This window comes from Argopecten irradians, chromosome 6 (assembly GCF_041381155.1).
Source record: "Argopecten irradians isolate NY chromosome 6, Ai_NY, whole genome shotgun sequence".
Classification (NCBI taxonomy): Eukaryota; Metazoa; Mollusca; class Bivalvia; order Pectinida; family Pectinidae; genus Argopecten; species Argopecten irradians.
In genome coordinates this window covers 31,478,796-31,491,888 of record NC_091139.1, presented here as the reverse complement: position 1 = coordinate 31,491,888, position 13,093 = coordinate 31,478,796, and positions in this window count along the sequence as shown.

The following is a 13,093-nucleotide window of genomic DNA, read 5'->3' as shown; positions in this document are numbered from 1 at the left end:
TATTTGGTCCGTTCCCAATGTCAAATGTATCTTGCATACATAAATAATTCATTTTTTCTCTAATTAAAAAACCGTTAAATTTGAGTAAACAGTGAAGCACTTCATGCACCACCTTGCCACACTCTTTTGTTAATATTTTGGCTTCTGAAAATCATATACAGTTGAACATGAAATGCACTGCATGATAACTATTATGATATCATTTGGGTATAAAATGTACAACAAGTTTCATCATTTTAGCTAATCACATGGACAGGAGTTGTTGAGAAAATTACACTTATTTGACTTTCAACATTTTTTCACAATGCTTTCGACGCTACATATAAAATAAACCTTCCATTTCAAAATTTGCCATGGCAAATCACATAATCTTTACATTCTACAATACATAATTATTGATATATAACTATTTAGGAGTTCTTTAGACACAGAAGGCTTTATCATAAACTGTCTTAACATATTACCTACTAGCAACCCAAGCTAGATCATACACAAAAAGATATTGGATAATTGACATTTGAAATTATTTCTCCTGGTTTTTACTTTGTTTTTGTTGTTTTTTTAAAACATCGTAAAGCTCTCCATATGATTGCACCAATTTCACATTATCAAACATGGAGGTATACATAAAAGTACAGGTAACTCACACTCTCATCAGCTGTGAATGACCTTCATCTTTAGAAATCATACAATATTGGAGAAGTTGTACAGTAAACAAACAAACTTTAACACTTTAACAAATCTTAGTCTCGTTATCACCTGTTACAGATAAAAACTAGAAAAAGCGTTTAGTGATGTGATTAATGACTTGCAATGTTAAAGGTCAAGGAAAAAGCAATATACATCACTGCAATAAAAACTCCTGGTTTTTAGGTCATCTGACCCGAAGGGTCAGGATGACCTATAGTCATCATGTTTCGTCCGTCGTCGTCCGCCGTCGCCGTGCGCCGTCCAGCCGTGCGCCGTCTCGCCGTGTCGTTAACTTTTCACATTTTGAGAACTTCTTTCTCCAAGTTCTACCAGTGGCCATTTAGGGCTGGAAACTTACATGAAATGTATCCTGACATGGTCCCGACAAAGTTGTCTGTTATTTTTTGGGTTCGATCCGAAATCCAAGATGGCCGCCACAGCCGCCATCTTGAAAACACATTTTGAACTTCTTCTCAAGTTCTACCAGTGCGATTTGGCTGAAAACTTGCATGAAATGATCCTGACATGGTCCCGACAAAGTGTTGTTATTTTTCGGGTCGATCCGAAATCCAAGATGGCCGCCACAGCCGCCATCTTGTGAAAACACATTTTGAACTTCTTCTCAATGTTCTACCAATGCGATTTGGCTGAAACTTGCATGAAATGATCCTGACATGGTCCCGACAAAGTGTTGTTATTTTTTGGGTCGATCCGAAATCCAAGATGGCCGCCACAGCCGCCATCTTTTGAAAAACACATTTTGAACTTCTTCTCAAGTTCTACCGGTGCGATTTGGCTGAAACTTGCATGAAATGATCCTGACATGGTCCCGACAAAGTGTTGTTATTTTTCGGGTCGATCCGAAATCCAAGATTGGCCCGCCACAGCCGCCATCTTGAAAACACAATTTGAACTTCTTCTCAAGTTTCTACCAGTGCGATTTGGCTGAAACTTGCATGAAATGATCCTGACATGGTCCCGACAAAGTGTTGTTATTTTTCAGGTCGATTCGAAATCCAAGATGGCCGCCACAGCCGCCATCTTGAAAACACATTTTGAACTTCTTCTCAAGTTCTACCAGTGCGATTTGGCTGAAACTTGCATGAAATCATCCTGACATGGTCCCCGTCAAAGTGTTGTTATTTTTCGGGTCGATTCGAAATCCAAGATGGCCGCCACAGCCGCCATCTTGAAAACACATTTTGAACTTCTTCTCAAGTTCTACCAGTGCGATTTGGCTGAAACTTGCATGAAATGATCCTGACATGGTCCCCGACAAAGTGTTGTTATTTTTTGGGTCGATCCGAAATCCAAGATGGCCGCCACAGCCGCCATCTTGAAAACACCATTATTGAACTTCTTCCGTAAGTTCTACCAAGCGATTTGGCTGAAACATGCATGAAATGATCCTGACATGGTCCCGAACAAAGTGTTGTTATTTAGGTCATCTGACCCGAAGGGTCAGGATGACCTTTAGTCGTCAAGATTCGTCGTCCGTCGTCCGCCGTCCGCCGTCCGCCGTCCCGCCGTGCGGCCGTGCGCCGTCCGCCGAAAAACGGTAACATTCTCACAGTTTGACTTCTTCTCAAGTTCTACGGTGCGATTTAAGCTGAAACTTGAGCATGAAATGATTCGTGACATGGTCCCGACAAAGTGTTGTTATTTTCGTGGGTCGGGATCTGAAATCCAAGATGGCCGCCACAGCCGCCATCTTGAAAACACATTTTGACTTCTTCTCAAGTTCTACCGGTGCGATTTGGCTGAAACTTGCATGAAATGATCCTGACATGGTCCCGACAAAGTGTTGTTATTTTTCGGGTCGATCTGAAATCCAAGATGGCCGCCACAGCCGCCATCTTGAAAACACATTTTGAACTTCTTCTCAAGTTCTACCAGTGCAATTTGGCTGAAACTTGCATGAAATGATCGTGACATGGTCCCGACAAAGTGATTGTTATTTTTCGGGTCGATCTGAAATCCAAGATGGCCCGCCACAGCCGCCATCTTGAAACACACATTTTGAACTTCTTCTCAAGTTCTACCGGTGCGATTTGGCTGAAACTTGCATGAAATGATCCTGACATGGTCCCGACAAAGTGTTGTTATTTTTCGGGTCGATCTGAAATCCAAGATGGCCGCCACAGCCGCCATCTTGAAAAACACATTTTGAACTTCTTCTCAAGTTCTACCAGTGCAATTTGGCTGAAACTTGCATGAAATGATCCTGACATGGTCCCGACAAAGTGTTGTTATTTTTCGGGTCGATCTGAAATCCAAGAATGGCCGCCACAGCCGCCATCTTGAAAACACATTTTGAACTTCTTCTCAAGTTCTACGGTGCAATTTGGCTGAAACTTGCATGAAATGATCCACACATGGTCCCGCAAAGTGTTGTTATTTTTCGGGTCGATCTGAAATCCAAGATGGCCGCCACAGCCGCCATCTTGAAAACACATTTTTGAACTTCTTCTCAAGTTCTACCAGTGCGATTTGGCTGAAACTTGCATTAAATGATCCTGACATGGTTCCGACAAAGTGTTGTTATTTTTCGGTCGATCTGAAATCCAAGATGGCCGCCACAGCCGCCATCTTGAAAACACATTTTGAACTTCTTCTCAAGTTCTACCAGTGCGATTTGGCTGAAACTTGCATGAAATGATCCTGACATGGTCCCGACAAAGTGTTGTTATTTTTTCGGGTCGATCCAAAATCCAAGATGGCCGCCACAGCCGCCATCTTGAAAACACATTTGAACTTCTTCTCAAGTTCTATTAGTGCGATTTGACTGAAACTTGCATGAAATGATCCTGACATGGTCCCGACAAAGTGTTGTTATTTTTCGGGTCGATCCGAAATCCAAGATGGCCGCCACAGCCGCCATCTTGAAAACACATTTTGAACTTCTTCTCAAGTTTTACTGGTGCGATTTGAGACTGATAACTTGGCCATGAATTGATCCTGACATTGGTCCCGACAAACAGTGTTGTTATTTTTCGGGGTCGATCTGAAATTCAAGATGGCCGCCACACAGCCGCCATCTTGGAAAACACATTTTGAACTTTGTCTTCTCAAGTTTCTACCAAGTTGCGATTTGACTGAAACTTGCATGAAATGATCCTGACATGGTCCCGACAAAGTGTTGTTATTTTTCGCAGGTCGATCTGAAATCCAAGATGGGCCGCCACAAGCCGCCATCTTGAAAACACATTTTGAACTTATAACTTCTCAAGTTCTACCTGTGCGTTTTGGCTGAAACTTGCATGAAATGGATCCTGACATGGTCCCGACAAAGTGTTGTTATTTTCGGGTCGATCTGAAATCCAAGATGGCCGCCACAGCCGCCATCTAACTACATTAAGAATATTCTTCCTAATATGTCTTTAAGGCCCTTGGGCCCTCTTGCGTTAATTTAAAACTTTGTTGAAAGTAATTGAAAAATAGATACCTGACAGGTCCCTGACACAAGTGAACACCACATGTAATTTAGTTCTTTACTATAGCGCCAAAGGTAGAGTACAGAATGACCTTTAACGTGCACCTTTGGGCCCCTCTCTGTTTATTATTTATTTTAACTGTTCCTACTAAGAAAAAGCCATGTATGCTGTGTGTTTCAAGTGCGCGGTGCAGTTTTGGGATGACTCGGTACTAATTCGTGTTGGATGTCTCCTTTGTAATAGTTCATATTGTCCCTTCTTGTATAGTAAATCCTCTTGCCTTTTAGGTCAAATGACCTATAGTCGCGTTGTTTTTTTCCTTCCGTTGTCGTCCCGTCAGCCGGTCCGCGTCCGCCGTGCGTTAACTTTTTCACATATTGAACTTATTCTCAAGTTCTACCTGTGCATTTGGCTGAAACTTGCATGAAATGATCCTGACATGGTCCCGACAAAGTGTTGTTATTTTTCGGGTCGATCCGAAATCCAAGATGGCCGCCACAGCCGCCATCTTGAAAACACATTTTGAACTTCTTTCTCAAGGTTCTACCGGTGCGAATTTGACTGAAAACTTGCATGAAATGATCCTGACATGATCAAGACAAAGTGTTGTTATTTTTTCGGGTCGATCCGAAATCCAAGATGGCCGCCACAGCCGCCATCTTGAAAACACATTTTGAACTTCTTCTCAAGTTCTACCAGTGCGATTTGGCTGAAACTAGCATGAAATGATCCTGACATGGTCCCGACAAAGTCGTTGTTATTTTTCGGGTCAATCCGAAATCCAAGATGGCCGCCACAGCCGCCATCTTGAAAACACATTTTGAACTTCTTCTCAAGTTCTACCGGTGCGATTTGACTGAAACTTGCATGAAATGATCCTGACATGGTCCCGACAAAGTGTTGTTATTTTTCGGGTCGATCCGAAATCCAAGATGGCCGCCACAGCCGCCATCTTGAAAACACATTTTGAACTTCTTCTCAAGTTCTAACCAGTGCGATTTGGCTGAAACTAGCATGAAATGATCCTGACATGGTCCCGACAAAGTGTTGTTATTTTTCGGGTCGATCCGAAATCCAAGATGGCCGCCACAGCCGCCATCTTGAAAACAACATTTTGAACTTCTTCTCAAGTTCTACCAGTGCGATTTGGCTGAAACTTGCATGAAATGATCCTGACATGGTCCCGACAAAGTGTTGTTATTTTTCGGGTCGATCCGAAATCCAAGATGGCCGCCACAGCCGCCATCTTGAAAACACATTTTGAACTTCTTCTCAAGTTCTACCGGCAGTGCTATATGGCTGAAACTTGCATGAAATGATCCTGACATGTCCCGACAAAGTCTTGTTATTTTTCGGGTCGATCTGAAAATCCAAGATGGTCGCCACAGCCGCCATCATGAAAACACATTTTGAAATTCTTCTCAAGTTCTACCGGTGCGATTTGGCTGAAACTTGCGTGAAATGATCCCTGACATGGTCCCGACAAAGTGTTGTTATTTTTCGAGTCGATCCGAAATCCAAGATGGCAGCCACAGCTGCCATCTTGAAAACACATTTTGAACTTCTTAAGTTCTACCGGTTCGATTTGGCTCTGAAACTTGTATGAAAGGAGCCTGACATGGTCCCAACAAAGTGTTGTTAATCTCTGGTTGTATCCCCAATCGAAGATGGCAACCCATGACACTATTTATCTAATGTAATATTCCATATGATTATTGCCAATGGTAATCAGATGACCGTTAAGGCCCATGGGCTCTTGTTTTTTGGTCGATCCGAAAAAATCCAAGATGGCCGCCACAGCCGCTCATCTTGAAAAACACATTTTGAACTTCTTCTCAAGTTCTACCGGTGCGATTTGGCTGAAACTTGCATGAAATGATCCTGACATGGTCCCGACAAAGTGTTGTTATTTTTCGGGTCAATCCGAAATCCAAGATGGCCGCCATCTTGAAAAACACATTTTGAACTTCTTCTCAAGTTCTACCTGTGCGATTTGGCTGAAACTTGCATGAAGATGATCCTGACATGGTCCCGACAAAGTCGAGTTGTTTTTTTTCAGGTCGATTCGAAATCCAAGATGGCCGCCACAGCCGCCATCTTGAAAACACATTTTGAACTTCTTCTCAAGTTCATACGGGTGCGATTTGGCTGAAACTTGCATGAAATGATCCTGACATGGTCCACGACAAAGTGTTGTTATTTTTCGGGTCGATCCGAAATCCAAGATGGCCGCAACAGCCGCCATTCTTGAAAACACATTTTGAACTTCTTCTCAAGTTTTACCAGTGCGATTTGGCTGAAACTTGCATGTAAATGATTCTGACATGGTCCCGACAAAGTTTGTTATTTTTTGGGTCGATCCGAAATCCAAGATGGCTGCCACAGCCGCCATCTTTGAAAACACATTTTGAACTTCTTCTCAAGTTCTACGGCCGGTGCGATTTGGCTGAAACTTGCATGAAATGATCCTGACAATGGTCCCGATACAAAGTGTTGTTATTTTTCGGGTCGATCCGAAATCCAAGATGGCCGCAACAGCCGCCGCCATCTTGGAAAACACATTTTGAACTTCTTCTCAAGTTTTACCAGTGCGATTTGGGCTGAAACTTGCTCATGAAATGATTCTGACATGGTCCCGACAAAGTGTTGTTATTTTTCAGGTCGATCTGAAATCCAAGATGGCGCCACAGCCGCCATCTTGAAAACACATTTTTGAACTTCTTCTCAAGTTCTACCAGTGCGATTTGGCCTGAAACTTGTTATAGGTCATCTGACCCGAAGGGTCAGGATGACCTATAGTCATCATGTTTCGTCCATCGTCGTCCGCCGTCCGCCGACCGCCGTGCGCCGATGCGTTAACTTTTCACATTTTGAACTTCTTCTCAAGTTCTACCAGTGCGGATTTGGCTGAAACTTGCATGAAATGATCCTGACATGGTCCAGACAAAGTGTTGTTATTTTTCGGGTCGATCCGAAATCCAAGATGGCCGCCACAGCCGCCATCTTGAAAACACATTTTGAACTTCTTCTCAAGTTCTACCGGTGCAATTTGACTGAAACTTGCATGAAATGATCCTGACATGGTCCCGACAAAGCTGGAGTGTTGTTATTTTTCGGGTCGATCCGAAAATATCAAGATGGCCGCCACAGCCCGCCATCTTGAAAACACATTTTGAACTTCTTCTCAAAGTTCTACCGTGCGATTTGACTGAAACTTGCATGAAATTGATCCTGACATGGTCCTGACAAGTGTTGTTATTTTTCGGGTCGATCAGAAATCCAAGATGGCCGCCACAGCCGCCATCTTGAAAAACACATTTTAGAACTTCTTCTCAAGTTCTATAGTGCGATTTGGCCTGAAACTTGCATGAAATGATCCTGACATCATTGGTCCCTGACAAAGTGTTGTTATTTTTCGGGTCGATCCATAATCCAAGATGGCCGCTACAGCGCCATCTTGAAAACACATTTTGAACTTCTTCTCAAGTTCTACCGGTGCGATTTGGCTGAAACTTGCATGAAATGATCCTGACATGGTCCAAGCAAAAAGTGTTGTTATTTTTTCGGGTCGATCCATAATCCAAGATGGCCGCCACAGGCCGCCATCTTGAAAACACATTTTGAACTTCTTCTCAAGTTTCTACCGGTGCGATTTGACTGAAACTTGCATGAAATGATCCTGAGATGGTCCTGACAAAGTGTTGTTATTTTTTAAGGTTGATCCGAAACCCAAGATGGCCGCCACAGCCGCCATCTTGAAAACACATTTTGAACTTCTTCTCAAGTTCTACCGGTGCGAATTTGGCTGAAGCTTGCATGAAATGATCCTGACATGGTCCCGAACAAAGTGTTGTTATTTTTCGGGTTGATGCGAAATCCAAGATGGCCGCCACAGCCGCCATCTTGAAAACACATTTTGAACTTCTTCTCAAGTTCTACCGGTGCGATTTGACTGAAACTTGCATGAAATGATCCTGACATGATCAAGACAAAGTGTTGTTATTTTTCGGGTCGATCCGAAATCCAAGATGGCCGCCACAGCCGCCATCTTGAAAAACACATTTTGAACTTCTTCTCAAGTTCTACCAGTGCGATTTGGCTGAAACTAGCATGAAATGATCCTGACATGGTCCCGACAAAGTGTTGTTATTTTTCGGGTCAATCCGAAATCCAAGATGGCCGCCACAGCCGCCATCTTGAAAACACATTTTGAACTTCTTCTCAAGTTCTACCGGTGCGATTTGACTGAAACTTGCATGAAATGATCCTGACATGGTCCCGACAAAGTGTTGTTATTTTTCGGGTCGATCCGAAATCCAAGATGGCCGCCACAGCCGCCATCTTGAAAACACATTTTGAACTTCTTCTCAAGTTTCTACCAGTGCGATTTGGCTGAAACTAGCATGAAATGATCCTGACATGGTCCCGACAAAGTGTTGTTATTTTTCGGGTCGATCCGAAATCCAAGATGGCCGCCACAGCCGCCATCTTGAAAACACATTTTGAACTTCTTCTCAAGTTCTACCAGTGCGATTTGGCTGAAACTTGCATGAAATGATCCTGACATGGTCCCGACAAAGTGTTGTTATTTTTCGGGTCGATCCGAAATCCAAGATGGCCGCCACAGCCGCCATCTTGAAAACACATTTTGAACTTCTTCTCAAGTTCTACCGGTGCTATATGGCTGAAACTTGCATGAAATGATCCTGACATGGTCCCGACAAAGTCTTGTTATTTTTCGGGTCGATCTGAAATCCAAGATGGTCGCCACAGCCGCCATCATGAAAAACACATTTTGAAATTCTTCTCAAGTTCTACCGGTGCGATTTGGCTGAAACTTGCGCGAAATGATCCTGACATGGTCCCGACAAAGTGTTGTTATTTTTCGAGTCGATCCGAAATCCAAGATGGCCGCCACAGCTGCCATCTTGAAAACACATTTTGAACTTCTTAAGTTCTACCGGTTCGATTTGGCTGAAACTTGTATGAAAGGAGCCTGACATGGTCCCAACAAAGTGTTGTTACATCTCTGGTTGATCCCCAATCGAAGATGGCAACCATGACACTATATCTAATTAATTTCCTATATGATTATTGCCAAGGTACTCAGATGACCGTTAAGGCCCATGGGCCTCTTGTTTTTTGGGTCGATCCGAAATCCAAGATGGCCGCCACAGCCGCCATCTTGAAAACACATTTTGAACTTCTTCTCAAGTTCTACCGGTGCGATTTGGCTGAAACTTGCATGAAATGATCCTGACATGGTCCCGACAAAGTGTTGTTATTTTTCGGGTCAATCCGAAATCCAAGATGGCCGCCATCTTGAAAACACATTTTGAACTTCTTCTCAAGTTCTACCTGTGCGATTTGGCTGAAACTTGCATGAAATGATCCTGACATGGTCCCGACAAAGTGTTGTTATTTTTCAGGTCGATTCGAAATCCAAGATGGCCGCCACAGCCGCCATCTTGAAAACACATTTTGAACTTCTTCTCAAGTTCTACGGGTGCGATTTGGCTGAAACTTGCATGAAATGATCCTGACATGGTCCCGACAAAGTGTTGTTATTTTTCGGGTCGATCCGAAATCCAAGATGGCCGCAACAGCCGCCATCTTGAAAACACATTTTGAACTTCTTCTCAAGTTTTACCAGTGCGATTTGGCTGAAACTTGCATGAAATGATTCTGACATGGTCCCGACAAAGTGTTGTTATTTTTTGGGTCGATCCGAAATCCAAGATGGCTGCCACAGCCGCCATCTTGAAAACACATTTTGAACTTCTTCTCAAGTTCTACCGGTGCGATTTGGCTGAAACTTGCATGAAATGATCCTGACATGGTCCCGACAAAGTGTTGTTATTTTTCGGGTCGATCCGAAAATCCAAGATGGCCGCAACAGCCGCCATCTTGAAAACACATTTTGAACTTCTTCTCAAGTTTTACCAGTGCGATTTGGCTGAAACTTGCATGAAATGATTCTGACATGGTCCCGACAAAGTGTTGTTATTTTTCAGGTCGATCTGAAATCCAAGATGGCCGCCACAGCCGCCATCTTGAAAAACACATTTTGAACTTCTTCTCAAGTTCTACCAGTGCGATTTGGCTGAAACTTGTTAGGTCATCTGACCCGAAGGGTCAGGATGACCTATAGTCATCATGTTTCGTCCATCGTCGTCCGCCGTCCGCCGTCCGCCGTGCGCCGTGCGTTAACTTTTCACATTTTGAACTTCTTCTCAAGTTCTACCAGTGCGATTTGGCTGAAACTTGCATGAAATGATCCTGACATGGTCCAGACAAAGTGTTGTTATTTTTCGGGTCGATCCGAAATCCAAGATGGCCGCCACAGCCGCCATCTTGAAAACACATTTTGAACTTCTTCTCAAGTTCCACCGGTGCAATTTGACTGAAACTTGCATGAAATGATCCTGACATGGTCCCGAAAAAGTGTTGTTATTTTTTCGGGTCGATCCGAAATCCAAGATGGCCGCCACAGCCGCCATCTTGAAAACACATTTTGAACTTCTTCTCAAGTTCTACCAGTGCGATTTGACTGAAACTTGCATGAAATGATCCTGACATGGTCCTGACAAAGTGTTGTTATTTTTCGGGTCGATCCGAAATCCAAGATGGCCGCCACAGCCGCCATCTTGAAAACACATTTTGAACTTCTTCTCAAGTTCTACTAGTGCGATTTGGCTGAAACTTGCATGAAATGATCCTGACATGGTCCTGACAAAGTGTTGTTATTTTTCGGGTCGATCCATAATCCAAGATGGCCGCTACAGCCGCCATCTTGAAAAACACATTTTGAACTTCTTCTCAAGTTCTACCAGTGCGATTTGGCTGAAACTTGCATGAAATGATCCTGACATGGTCCAAGCAAAGTGTTGTTATTTTTCGGGTCGATCCATAATCCAAGATGGCCGCCACAGCCGCCATCTTGAAAACACATTTTGAACTTCTTCTCAAGTTCTACCGGTGCGATTTGACTGAAACTTGCATGAAATGATCCTGAGATGGTCCTGACAAAGTGTTGTTATTTTTTAAGGTTGATCCGAAACCCAAGATGGCCGCCACAGCCGCCATCTTGAAAACACATTTTGAACTTCTTCTCAAGTTCTACCGGTGCGATTTGGCTGAAGCTTGCATGAAATGATCCTGATATGGTCCTAACAAAGTGTTGTTATTTTTCGGGTTGATGCGAAATCCAAGATGGCCTCCACAGCCGCCATCTTGAAAACACATTTTGAACTTCTTCTCAAGTTCTACCGGTGCGATTTGGCTGAAACTTGCATGAAATGATCCTGACATGGTCCCGACAAAGTATTGTTACATCTCTGGTTGATCACAAATCGAAGATGGCTACCATGACACTATATCTAATTAATTTCCTATATGTTAAGGCCCTTGGGCCTCTTGTTTGAAATAAAATTTGTTGAAAGAAATTGAAAATGATCCTGACATGGTCCTGACAAAGTGACACCATATATAATTAGTTTTACTATTGCCAAGGTAGTCAGATGACCGTTAAGGCCCTTTGGGCCTCTTGTTTGTTGTTGTACATTTTCTTGGGTGGTCCAGAGATAATTGTAAAGATAATTTACACAAAAACACATTGTTATATTGTGTAATATACTTTTGACCAGCAAGATTGAGAAATCTCCAAATTCTAACTATTTTGTCCATAAAATTCTAACTATTTTGTCCATAACTCAAGATAGGATACATTATACAATTGCTTTTTAGCCCACCATCTGGTGATGGTGGGCTATTCAAATCGCTTTTTGTCCGTCGTCCGTCCTTCCGTCTGTCCATTAACAATTCTTGTTATCGCTATTTCTCAGAAAGTACTGAACGGAACATTCTCAAATTTCATATGTAGGTTTCCCTAGGGCCCTAGTTGTGCATATTGCATTTTGGGACCAATTGGTCAACATGGCCGTCAGGCAGCCATCTTGGATTTTGATAGTTAAAGTTTGTTATCGCTATTTATCAGAAAGTACTGAAGGGATCATTATCAAATTTCATGTATGTTCCTCTTGGGCCTTATTTGTGCATATTATGTTTTTGGGACCGATTGGTGAACAGATGGCCAATCGGCCACCATATTGGATTTCGTTGTTGAGGTTCGTTACCGCTATTTCTTAGAAAGTATTGAAGCGATCTGTCTCAAAATTTATATGTAGTATGTTTGAAAAAGTTTAAAAAGAAGGGAAAAGATCCCTCTTTCCATTGTCAGACATAGATCATTCTTCGGTGGGCGACAAGATCCTTCTTGGATCTCTTATTAAACATAAAATGACAAACATATAAGCATTCATTAAATTTCCAATTGAAATATATTTTATCAACTTTATTTACATCAATTGCAATATAATTTATACAACTTGTATAGATCTCTTTCCTAGGCCAACATATACTGTAAGGATGCAGGTCTTCGGTAGACGGTGGAGACCGGACTACCAGAGAAAAGTCATATAATGATCATGCAACCAGGTGATCCCTGACATTTCATGTCCAGCCAGAGATTGAACCTGATCAATTAAGTTGGTGCTATTTTTTTAACAGAATGCAGTAATATATATTTATACATCATGTGTAAAAATAATAATTGGTTATATTAGGTATGCCCTGGCCATGGTCAATAAGAGGTTGTTATTTTGAAATTGACACAATGTTTCCATTTTAAGAAATTCCAAGTACATGTATAGTAGGTACTGTATTACTGTTGTGACGTTACAGCAGGATCATTGAGCTTGTGAACTACAATTGTGGAGTTCCTCAGAGTGATGTCCTAAGCCCACTCTTCTTCTTGTAATAAACAAGTACATAAAATGATGCTATTAGCATTGTTTAAACCTTTGGTTCAGTCAATATGGTATTTTCTCTCATACCTACACATGTAATACTGGCTGGTCTAGGGTAATACACTTATGTCGTCTGAGGCTTTATCATATTGGGTAGCTACC